Source organism: Pollicipes pollicipes, unplaced genomic scaffold, assembly GCF_011947565.3.
Source record: "Pollicipes pollicipes isolate AB1234 unplaced genomic scaffold, Ppol_2.1 Scaffold_2555;HRSCAF=2994_pilon_pilon_pilon, whole genome shotgun sequence".
NCBI classification, from domain to species: Eukaryota; Metazoa; Arthropoda; class Thecostraca; order Pollicipedomorpha; family Pollicipedidae; genus Pollicipes; species Pollicipes pollicipes.
In genome coordinates this window covers 44,942,326-44,954,734 of record NW_023596136.1, presented here as the reverse complement: position 1 = coordinate 44,954,734, position 12,409 = coordinate 44,942,326, and the positions used below count along the sequence as shown (strand labels likewise).

At 49.6% G+C, this 12,409-nt stretch overlaps 1 protein-coding gene across 1 annotated transcript in view; it reads left to right on the top strand.

The window, feature by feature from the left end:
- Window positions 1-37: 37 nt before the first annotated feature.
- The window catches only part of LOC119109547 (4F2 cell-surface antigen heavy chain), a 36,364-nt gene continuing 23,992 nt past the window's right edge, over window positions 38-12,409 (top strand). Inside the window, exon 1 of the mRNA XM_037233212.1 lies at window positions 38-232. The gene's annotated coding sequence lies outside the window, so the exon portion shown is untranslated. The remainder of the gene's footprint in view (window positions 233-12,409) is intronic.

Here is a 12,409-nt window from a genome sequence, read left to right as displayed (position 1 = left end):
CGCCGTCGCCGCTCCAGGGCGCACGCGCCGACGGGCGTCGCCGATCGTCGGCGTCGCCGCGATACGGATCAGAAACGATCGTTACCACGGCCGCGGGCGACGCGTGCCGGCCGGTGGGACAGTGCGTGAACGGTGCGGGGCGTGGGAGGGCGGCGCAGGGACGTGTCGGGGGCTACAGACTGATCAGCTGGGCCGCAGCGCAGCTCAGCAACACCGCCGACCTCTGCCGCAGGTGAGGCGCTTCACGACGTCACCGTTGGACCAGCGCCAAGTCAGGCGGGCTGGCTATGTTTAGGCGAGGTCACTGCCTGAGACGCGCTGCGGTCGGACAGTGCCTGCGCGCGCCTCTAGGCCACGCCGCCGTGGCTGTAGCCTGTTATGGGCGGGGAGAAAACCTTATCAGGTGCTCAGGTGCTTCGGACGGGGGCCGGTCTGACTGGCGCCCAGACTGTCCTGCGGCTGTCTGAGCCTGGGCAAATCAGCTGGCGCCACACCCAGATCGCGTCGCCCAGCTGTTTAACGGGGTCGCGGTATACCCCAGCTTTTGTTTACCGTAGTTCTATGTTCCTGTAACGTGACAATAGTGAAGACGGTTAACCCCAAAATGTTAAGGCCCCGTGCACACAACGCCTATATAGCGTTTTGTCATAGCCCCAGTGGTGTGTGCACTATATAGCGTTTTGTCATAGCACAAGTGCGCACGTGTGCTACTATGTGTGCCACGAGTGCACGTGTCCCCACCTTCCCCACCTTACCAAATGTGTGACAAGCATTGATTCATGCATACGTGACTAGATGTTGGCAACTAGACATTCCGGGTAAATGCGCAAAAACATTGCAGTCGGGAACACGCGCTGCTTTTTCACCACATGCAAGAGATTATGCGTGCCTGCGGTTCGCACGCTAAAATCCCTTTAAGTGAAAGTTTCTGAGATGTGCTCCCTCCATTACGTATTCCTGGTTACGCCCCTGTTCATACCACGCAGGTCTTTTGTATCATAGGACTGTGGGCTGGCTGGTTGGCATTACCTTCATCACAGACACTTCACGAACACTTCAATCTCATGACGCTTTTAGTAAGATTTTCCATTACTGTGCGCCACTAAGTTGTGCAACAGGTTTATTTCAGTGCTTTGAATGCTACGTGGGTGACTTACCGTGATCAACAACCACCATAAGTGTGGCGTGCGCTTTGTCGATCTCGTTGGAATTTGTTAGCGAGGACGGGGACCACAGCCCGGATTTAAAGGGAGGGGCGGGGATCTATGAACGCATAGCGTAAGAAGACCGAGGGAACAGATTATTTTGTGAGCGTAAGAAATCCATACACAAGGGGAGCGGCGAACCCCCGTCCCCACGCTCCCCTGGATGCGCTCCTGGAGGGGACGATGCAGGAAGTTGCTGATATTGCTGGCCTGGCATGAGCAGACTTACTATGTCGGAGATAAACGAGCAGCACCGCTGCGCTGACCTTTCAGCATTTCCGGTCACAAGATGCCTGACGACAGCGGGCCCGCGTGGGCGTGGCGTGGTTACAGAACTGCCCATCGGCGGCTGATGCTGCTGACTGATGTTTCCTGAAAGCATGTCCTAAGCCCAATGCCCCCCGCCCCCCCCCCCCCCCCCACCGAACAACCGTTATCAATAAAACCAGCGAAACCTGGGCTGACATCCCCTGCCGCCGATATACTGGGCTCAGCTGATAAAATCGGTCTGGATACCTGCCGGGCTTCTTGCGCTTCACTGGCATGTGTGCCATGAGTGGCTATGGGTGGACCAAGAGTTGTAACTTACGTCGTTGAAGTTCTCATGCTGAACTAATCGATCTCGATGTACCAGTATATCCTGGCAAAACAAAGGTATGGAGCAATCGTTACTCGACCTTTAAAGGTCATGGTTGCGAGTGAAAAGGCGTCAGTGAAAATTCAAATTCAAAATCTCAAGGCTTGTAAAATAACTAATAAAGCTTCCACATCCTGACACCGAATAAACGGCACCGCGCCTAGGGCAGCTACAGGCATAGAGTGTTCAGCCAAAAAATTCCAGTCCCCCGTGACAGGTGTAAAGCTGGAACGCAACCCGCTATAGGACGTCGGTGCTTAAAGCAGCGACGAGTTATTTGTTTTCTCAGCAGTGTGTACGATCTCCGTAAAAATCGGTCCTCAGACGCTCATCATACCGGTCTGGGATGCTGCGTCATGTCTCTTCTACATAAATGTCCTCGCGTGCAGGTTATAGGTGTCGGACATCCAGCGCATTGTGGGTCAGGATGTGACGGCTTGAATAGTTCATTACCATGATATATGTTTTGTGGTAGAGTCTACACACATTTAATTGTGTAGGCATTGACGGCAAATCACAGGCAGGACATGGATTCAGCGAGGATCAATTTTCAGGGAATCGCTCAATCTGGTGCAACAACTGAGTGTAAGACGAAGCCATACATCTGTGAGATACTTTCTTAGGGACCAGAGCAATTTAGTGAGCAAATTGTATTGACCTATGGTCAGGTGTGAAGATCAGACCAAGGTCAAAACCAACCCGTTTTATTACTCCAGGGCTTGGTGGATGGGATAGCTTCTGGTGCTCATTTTTAATTTATTTGATGTCAGAAACCGCATCATACATCTTCCATGGGCTTCTGAAAGTCTATAATAAGTCACCGGCCTGAAATGACCCATGTCAGCGTTTTGTTTTTAGGAACATACCGCCTAGCGTAATCTTTGTCGCTCATTGAAGTGCAAAACTCAAAGCAGTTTTGTATGATTTTGGTCACCACGGCCTTCTTAAGGTCAAAGAAGTTACTTAGCTTAAATGACCACGTGGCCTTTTGCTTGGACCAGATGTCTAGATCCCGTGAGGACTTTAGAGACCAGCCTGGGGTTTGACATTGTTTGACCTTATTCGACCCGAAGGCAATAGCCTAGGTCAAGGCCACCTCAAACGGTGATCGAAGTCAGTTCACGTACAGGTCAACACGCCCTGTGAATTTGGTACCTCTAGCCCTCTTAGTGCCTGAGATCTCAGGACGGTCAACGTGACCCCCACCTGAGCGAACGGCGTCCATCCAGCCACCCGGGTGCGTGTTCACCAGCATGTTCTATATGATGCCCTTGGTACTGCGAAGGATTACTATTTTCGGAATAAAAACTCATGATGTCTGCAATTAAAAGAAGCTCTGAGCCCTTCTTGCTAATTCAAAGCGGGTCACGCTGGAGCAATGTTTCCTGATATAAATATTTAAGCTACAGACTACGCCTTGGTGACGCCACATTTAATTTGACGCATCTGCACACACTAACCATCAAGGCTCATGTTGAAAGTAATTGAATGCTTCTTTGATGAAATGCAACCAAAAGGGAGATGAAATGTAACATTCTGTTGATTGCTGATTGATCCCCACTCTGTTGATGCGCGAACACTGGCTAAAATAACTGTGAACAAATAAAGTAGGATAAGTAATGAATGTAGACACAAAGATGGGTGATGCAACGACGCAGTTCTAAGTAGATAGGCCACGCCTTAACAGCGTGTATGTGCCGAGAATCGGCAACTCTGTAAGCAAATGCACGTGTAACACAATTCCTAGGAAGCGCCTGACGCGCCTGCTGGGCTCATGCATTCCTCGCAATGTTTACTGGCACGGCACCCGGCTACCAGCCGGTGGATGTGGACCGAGCGCGACGGCGGGGCGGCGCCACCAGCCTGGCGACACGACGCCCTTCCAGGGACACGCGAGACGCCACCGCGGGCGATCCATGCTCAACGGCTCGTGGTGTGGCTAGGTACACTCACGCCTAACCTCCTGTTCGTCCTTATCCCATTGGTTAGGTTTCCTCTCCCTTTTGCACTCCTACACTTCCTTTCTTTTATTTTCTGTTTGGTACTTAGCGATAGGAAGGGGTCAAAACGTTTTGCATCGGCTTTTTAAACGTTCACCAATGACGCCGCGGAATTCGTCCCAGTGACATGTGTTCGGTGTTGACAGATTGCCGTCATGTTTGCTCAATGGTTGCCGTTATTGACTCTTCTAGCCCCGGGTAAGACATTCTGAGACGACAGCGGCTTAATTGTCACCAAAGGGTGACGACGGCACCGATGTCATTTTCAATTTAAATTGATCATTTTGACGGATATAGCACGCTGAAAATGAGCCAGAGTCTCGCGATGCCACACTGGAGCTAAAAATCTCGGAGGCAAACTTTCGACCCTGAACATTCCTTGGGGCTAAGTTTTGACAAAAACGCTGACAAACACTAAATATTCGACAAAAAGATGCACACTTGTCGGTAAGGGTAGTCACCGACGAAGCTGGTACGCACAAAATATGACTCACTGGCTGCCAGATACATACTATTTTGTTCTGCCTGTACGTCTCGCATAAGGCCTTTTCATATATGCATCTTGCATACTACTCATACTGTAGTAAGTACATTAACTAAATTAAATGCAGCCAATTCACACACAACCCACTGATGCGGCCCGAAAAACGAAAGAAATTAACGTTCGATACATTTCTGGATGCACACTCGGTGATACCTAATATAATTCAGCTGATGGCATTGCGGCGATTTATCGATATAAAGTTGATGATTTCAAATATTTTGTTAATATTTATTAGCTATTTTACCATCATTTTATGTATCACCTTGGGCATCATCGAGGTTGCATCCAGCAATGCATTTAGTTATGACTTCATTTGCTTTTTCAGCGCTTTCGGCGTTTGTTTCTTTACGCAAATTTGAAATGTTATTGGATTTTAGAGAGCGAGAGAGCGAGAGAGATCTATGTATATATATATATATATATATATATATATATATATATATATATATATATATATATGTGTGTGTGTGTGTGTGTGTGTGTGTGTGTGTGTGTGTGTGTGTGTGTGTGTGTGTGTGTGTGTGTGTGTGTGTGTGTGTGTGTGTGTGTGTGTGTGTGTGTGTGTGTGTGTGTGTGTGTGCATCTGTGCGTATATACACATGTGTGTGTATGTATGTGTGTGCACGCCATATTCATACAGAAGGACTATGGAACTAATACAAAGATACTCATAGAACCAGATTTTTATGAATAATAGCCAGGCACACAAAGCTTTTAAACAGGTACTCATACAATAACGTGTAGGAACTCATCTCATGCATTTCAAATGATACGGGAACACCGAAGACTCCCCCCCCCCTCCCCCCGATGTTCCCCACCCGGCGGCCATTCGGCATTCCAGCACCTGTGGCCCCCTCCCCGCGCTCGCTCACTTCGGCGTCCGTGCCAACTATTCCACTCGCTCACTCCGGCGTCCGTGCCACCTATTCCACTCGCTCACTCCGGCGTCCGTGCCACCTATTCCACTCGCTCACTTCGGCGTTCGTCCCACCTGTTCCACTCGCTCACTTCGGCCTCCATCTCACCTATTCCGCTCGCTCACGTCGGCGTCCTTCCGCTCGTTCCCCCTGTTCCAGTAACTTGGGCCCCAGCCCAGCGTCCGTCTCACGTACCCTAGCGCCTAGCCCCGTACCCTAGCGCCAGCCCCCTGACGCCTAATTCAGCGCACATCCCCCCTATTCCAGCCCCTCGCACCCATTCCAGCGACCGTCCCACTTAAGTCAGCGCCCACGTCGCCCCTGCGCCCTTGTGCCGGCACCTGCGCTGCATGTCGTCAGTGCCGGTTCTGGGGCCGACAGTTCCGTCCATCTGCCGTAAAGTGGAGGACGACTGACCGGCGCCGGAGCATATCTCATGTTTATTAAACGAGCGGGGGGCGGCCCGATCAGAAGCTGGGCCTCACCTGTAGCGGGCCGCTGCACCGGCCTCGCACGGAAAGGCCGCAGCTGTGCACCGGCACAGCCCACCGGCACATCGGCACAGCCCACCGGTGCACCGGTAAAACCCACTGATAAATCGATGCGGCGAACCGGTACACCGGTACAGCTCACCGGTATATCGGCACAGCCCACTGGTACACCGGTAAAACCCACTGGTAAATCGATACAGCTCACCAGTACACCGGTAAAACTGTCTCGTAAATCGATACAGCCAAACGGTACACCGGTAAAGCCCTCCGGTAAATCGATACAGCCCAACGGTACACCGGTACAGCCAACCGGTACACAGGCACAGCCCACGGTACACCGGTAAAACCCACTGGTAAATCGATACAGCCCACCGGTACACTTGTACAGCCCACCGGTACATCGGCACAATCCACCAGTATGCCCGTAAAACCCGCTGGTAAATCGATGCAGCCCAACGGTACACCGGTACAGCCAACCGGTTCACCGATGTCGCGTGACGTGACCGCGCGTCGGCCGCTCGCCCCCCTGCCAGCACAGACTCAGAGATTGCATATGCATGGAATTGGTTTTTAATAACCGATTTTCTCATAACTGCTAACGGCTTTCGTCTTCCACCGACTTGTCCTCGTTGTGATGGCGGCACGGTTGGCCCTTGGCTACCATTACTTGCTGCGCCGCTGTTGATAGCGAACGGGTCCGGCGCGGCCGCGGCCCGCCTGCTGCGGTCAGGCCGGCCCGCAGCGGCACCACCACAGCCGCCGCGCAGCTGAGGTCGCCACTGCAGGTGCGCCCGATTACCACAGACGACGCTTCAGGGAAAGTCGACATCAAGTGCGCAGCATCGGCATCCTGGACGGCTCGTGCGGGCGTGCCGTGTCGGCGCCGGTGAGACGGTGTTATGGCGCCAGAGGGCAGTCGACGGGTGCTGCCGGCCAGTTCGACGAAACATGCGATGCTTGGCGCTGGTGGGACGGATGCCTGGGTGTTAACAACCCCAGTATTCTAGCACGTCAGTCACCGTGCCTTAATTTGAACGGAGCAGAGGACGATCGCATAACGTTATTGACTGCAGCTCTTACCGTTGTCGAATGAGCCGATCAGAATGACGAATGATGCAGAGGAACTGTACAGGTTGAAAAAGAGCGGTAGTTATTTCAGCCATATGCATACCTGCATAGACATATGCGTACACATATTTATATATATGCGTATATATGTATATATATTCATACATATGCATATATATTTACATATATATATATATATATATATATATATATATATATATATATATATATATATACATATATAGTTTCGAAGTCCGAAGTCCTATCGAAGGACTCGAATTTGCCATCCCTTACATAAGCTGTGAGACGCTTGCGGGCCGCGCGACAAGCGAAGTGATGATAGACATGAATGTTAAAACAGGTGGATGCTGCTTATAATCAAATGAATGGAGACAGATGCCTTCAAGGATGCGTTAACTTGTGTTGCTTGGGTTGTGAATGCTTAGTATTGACCTGTTGATGGGGTCTGGTGAATGCGCTGGATTCTCCGTCTTTAATAAGAGCGCACAGACCTCCAGAATTTTAAAATCCTGCAGATGTCTCAGGGTCCTTTAGAATCTTTAAAATCCTTAGAATTTTAAAGTATTTAGAATCATTAAAAGTCTTAAGGACGACAAACGCACTTGAAGACATCAAGACACCCTGGGAAAGAGATCGATTACCACACGCCATCTGTTTGGTCGGAACATAAACTATGCATAGCATCCGTAGTGCGATTGAATGCTTCATTTGAAGAAGACACCTTCAGTGCCTTATCAACCATCAGTTACATGATAGTCATACCATCAGCCAAAGTTCTGGGATCGCATGGCGATCCTACGCTCTGTGGATGGCTTTATCGACCATCGTACAACGTCTTACTAGCTTATCATTAGTTAATGATCACATCATTTCCGTGACATATGACCAGGATTCGTTTCCCTTAGACATAATATATAAGGTGAGCCCTCTGTTACCACGTAGGCTCATACGATCGCTGGACTCGAAGGCTCCAAGCTGCTATTAGTTGTCCACGTAGACACTGGTATGGTGCGAGTGTTGGTGAGTGCAAGCTACTGGAAACCGGAAGCTGTAGATTGACAATATTTACCTTTCTTTGATTAGCGGTAAAGACTGGCACGACCGAGGTCATCACTGGTTTAACCTATCACGCATGCAGTAAGAAATCTGTTACAACTTGGTGCCAAGCGACACGGACTCGCAAGTATCCATTGCCAAGTCGTCAGTCTTCACGACTTCTTCGTCGATCATCGAAAGATAATCGCGTGCCTTTTGGCAACATACACTCCGAGTGGACCTACAGGAAAATTTACCAGCGGGCTTATTTGTGGAAATCTCCAAATGGAATAGCAAGATGCCAGGGAAGACATGTCATTCGATGACATCCGAATAAAGGTGGCGTGTTCCAAATGTTCTGGTCAGTACCACAGCCAGGCACCACACTTTGCCAGCCCGGCATGTTAAAGGCCTTGCTGAAACATTAAAAAACCCAAAATTCTCAGCATAGAAATAGGACAGCATAGGACTCAGGGCATCAAAAGGTCGTAGTGAAGCCACTTTCCAGAAATAAAAACCGTAGAGGCTTCCTTTCAGTCAGAAAGAGGCGGTAGGTTACCACATAACCGAACTTCTCAGGGCTGGGATCATTCAACCGAGTCGAAGGCCGTGGTTTATCCCGCTGGCCAGAATGGACAAGAAAAATGGAGGAAAAATATGCTGTGTAAATCGCAGAAAACTGAACCAAGTGACTGTAAATAATTGCCAGCTACTCCCTCGCACCGATGACGTCCTCGCCGATGACGTCGCCCGATACGGCCTCGCTTCGAGTATCTAAGCACTTTGCCTGTTTTGATCCGAAATGCGGTTAGTGGCAAGTTACTATGAATTCTGATTTTATCGACATAACAGTTTCCACTTGTTTCTTAGGCTTGCATTTTTCATCCATTTGATCTGATGATAAAATTTTTGTCGAAACATCCCTGCATAAAAACCTGCACGAAAATGTCACCGATGTCATAATGATTCGTAAAATTCTTGTCGTTCAGTAATATCCCGAATTTTCTGGTATCTCTGTTCATCATACGGTCTTGGACGACTTAATATTCTGTAGCGTAGACACTCAAAACTGTCCCCCACTTCCTAGTTTGCAGTCTATCTTCTATCTAGTTTGCTTGTTGACTAGTTGATATCAAGGAGATGAGAATGTCCCCACAATGATGGAAAATTTTCGCCGCTCTCATCACCAGGTCCGGCATAAGCTGGCCTTGAGCCACGGAAGAAACAAATTGTTCTACGATCAAAAGGCAAAACCAGTTAATATTCAAGCTGGCGACCTCGTGTACTTTAGGGATCCCTCGGTTGTGGTAAGCTCGTCATCAAAACTCACTTGTCACTGGCAGCCATTTCATCGCGTGCTGAAATCCATTGGTGATGTCACGTTTCCAGTCAAAAGCCAATGGACAAGCGAAACAAAAGGAGTCAACATTCAAAATTTGAGTTTGGCTGATCCAGACACTTCATGGTAGAGCGTGTCCAAGAACCCTGGTGATATCACTCAAAAGTTTAAAAGGATGCAGAAATTGTCCATTTTCCTCCGTGTCCAACCGCCCAGAAATTCAGAATTATCCACGGACTATAAGCCCTCCTTTGAAGGCACGGATCCAGTTCCACCTGTCGTATCATCTCTCAGTTGCAATTCTGACCTTAGTTAACAAACATCTCCAAAAACCGAAAGTCGCACACCATAGAGTTCAAGTGCAAACAATGAAGATGAACTTTGTCAGAACTTTGTCAGAACTTTGTCAGCTGAAAGATGAAGGAGCGGAGAGCATACTTGGTGCGAAATCTTTTTTGGCAAAACAATTGGCAAAACAGACAATTGGCAAAACAAACAACTGGCAAAACAAACTCAAAACCAGAACAAACTCGAACCACTGAAGAGACCTCACTACGCATCAGATTCTGAGGATGAAACGTCTGGAACAAAATATTCATGACAGGAATACGAAAAACGAGTGAGGAAGGTAAGTTTAGACAAAGGATGAATTTGGATTTAGATAAGATAGATTTAGATAAGTTTAGACACTGGACAACATCACTTAGTGCGATTCAGACACAGAAGCGTCAGACATCGATATATTCAGACGCGTAACACACCAAAGTTTTACAGTAAGGCGCATAGCAATGTAAATTCGTTTAAACACATGCTGTCAGCGCAGAAGGGAATAGCTGCACAAATGCTAGAAAGACAAATATAAATATGTTTAACCTTGTAGACTCACCAGCAAACGGAACACAGTGAACATTTCTGCGAAAACGTACACAGATATGGATGAGCTGCATCCCATCACATGCCACAGCATTCTCTCACTCTGTCTGTGAGCAGAGGCACTTCAGAACATTCATTAAAGGTTAGCCTGCTGAATGTGCACAGCGATAAACTGACCACCACCGCAGCAATCGCACTCTACCTGCGACCATTTAAGTGCCAGCCCATGGTCGGCCACTGCCTGTGTGTAGTGGGGAACAGCTTGCAGTAATCATGAAATACTTAAAGTTACACATGAAGCAGGCTCAAATGTTCGCCCTTCCGATCCTTTGCTTCTCTATAACCCGATTCATTGTCCTGTTTTTACGTCGTGCATGTTTTAGCGTCTACATTGATGAATGGGACGTACACTTCCCGACAAATTTAAGAACACGTTTCATTTTAAAAGAAACGTCACATCCGGGCTGCTCAGCATTGTAAAACATGGCGCACACTGTGGGTTGAAACGAGGCGGGTTACCTTCTGTTGGACACATTCTTCTGGCTTAAGTCGAAAATACAACGACATTAGACATTGACGCAATAGTGAATTGTACAAACGTCCTACATTGCTCAAAAAAGTGTTGCACATTCTGGAACAGTGACCAGCAACGTAACACTTTTGAAATAACCTGCAAAACAACTCATACTCGTGGACAAGTATTGGACGACATACCTTCCATACGAAGCTCACCAGCTCTCGCTAAGGCGAGGCGGCTTCTGCCAGCCCTCCAGCCTGTTAGCGTTATATACATCCAAGGCACGCTTTCTGCTCAGTTAGCATCCGTCGATCTCTTGCACCCAGTGTATTGAGCGACCTCAAGCGGTACAGCACCCTACTTAGGCAGATGATGCAAACGCTTCCGTCTCTGCCGGATGATAGACCTATATTGAACGAACTCCACGACCATACGCGTGCTCTACAAACGACACCACCCCTTCACGTTCACACGCTGACCACAGTGCCTACTATCGCAACTTCCATTCCATAACGCCCCTTGTCGCTTCAACATCCGGCTGAGAGATATGAAACCAATACTGCCTGCATCCTGTCCTAGCCGAGCGCTCCGCCTGGCTCCGAAGTTCCAAGAAGACTAGCGAGTGACCTGGTTCAAGACGGACCGGACGAAGGCGGGTCGCCTGCTGTGGGCCCGCCGAGCGTGCTTCAGCGTGTTCCGATGTGCTCGTCCTCCGACGTGCCCCGACGTGCTCGTCCTCCGACGTGCTCTGACGGTTCGGCCGCCGTAGCTTGATTAAGACAGTACCTATCCACCTTCCGCCACTACCACCTCTAGGCCGCTTCCTCTGATCGGGCTGCTGGGTACAGCTCACCAGAAACAGCCCCACCCCAGGATGGAGCCTAAACTCACATGTTCAAGCCTCACTGATCTTAGGCCACATCATCGACAGCACGTTCGGCAAACTCGATTTAATGCTCACCCAAGCCAGCGGATCGCGCAGCATCACAGAATCACGCACGCATCCTCTCTCAGTATATCGCAAGTGTCACATGCTCAAGCAGTATCACGTGGACCACCTAGTCACCACATCAGTCGAACACCAGCCCGCCGTGGTCACGGCAGCCGAGTCAACTCCGGTCACCTCCGGCCCGAGCGAGCGGAGACGGGCCTGTGCTATGATTGCATCACCGAAGGTCTCAGATAGCCCGTCCCCGGCAGCCAGTGGGCCCGTTGCTGTCCACACCATCTCAATTGCTCAGACAGTTGAGCTTTCAGTCAGCTGTTCAACTGCGCGTCAACTGACTCGACTGGAGAGGCCGCAGTGACCGCCACTGCGAACGCAGGTGATTATTCAGCACCCAGCCGCCGCGCCGCGCCCGCCCCCCCCCCCCCCCCCCCCGGGTCGCTGAGTCTCGTCGCGCCAGCATTCCTCACCGGGCCTCCGCGCACCGAGCGACCCCGCCTGGACTGTCGTTAGTTGAAGGCTGTGCCAAGACACAGCCCTGCTGCTCAGGCTGTGCATTGCCACTCAGTGTGGGCTGAAGCAATCACGGTTACGAGTTTACGATGTAAGCTATCTACAGCTTATTACAATAGGCCACGCAATGTGACAGTTGCATTATTTGTGAATGGGTATGATAGTATACCTCATTACCGTTTGTGCGTTGATTAGTATGATAATGCTTTCCGTGTCGTCTTACCACAAAAGAATAGGAACTCTGACTTTTTAACGCTTTACACTGATGCGCCACGCAACTGACCTCACGGTGTCAATCGATCC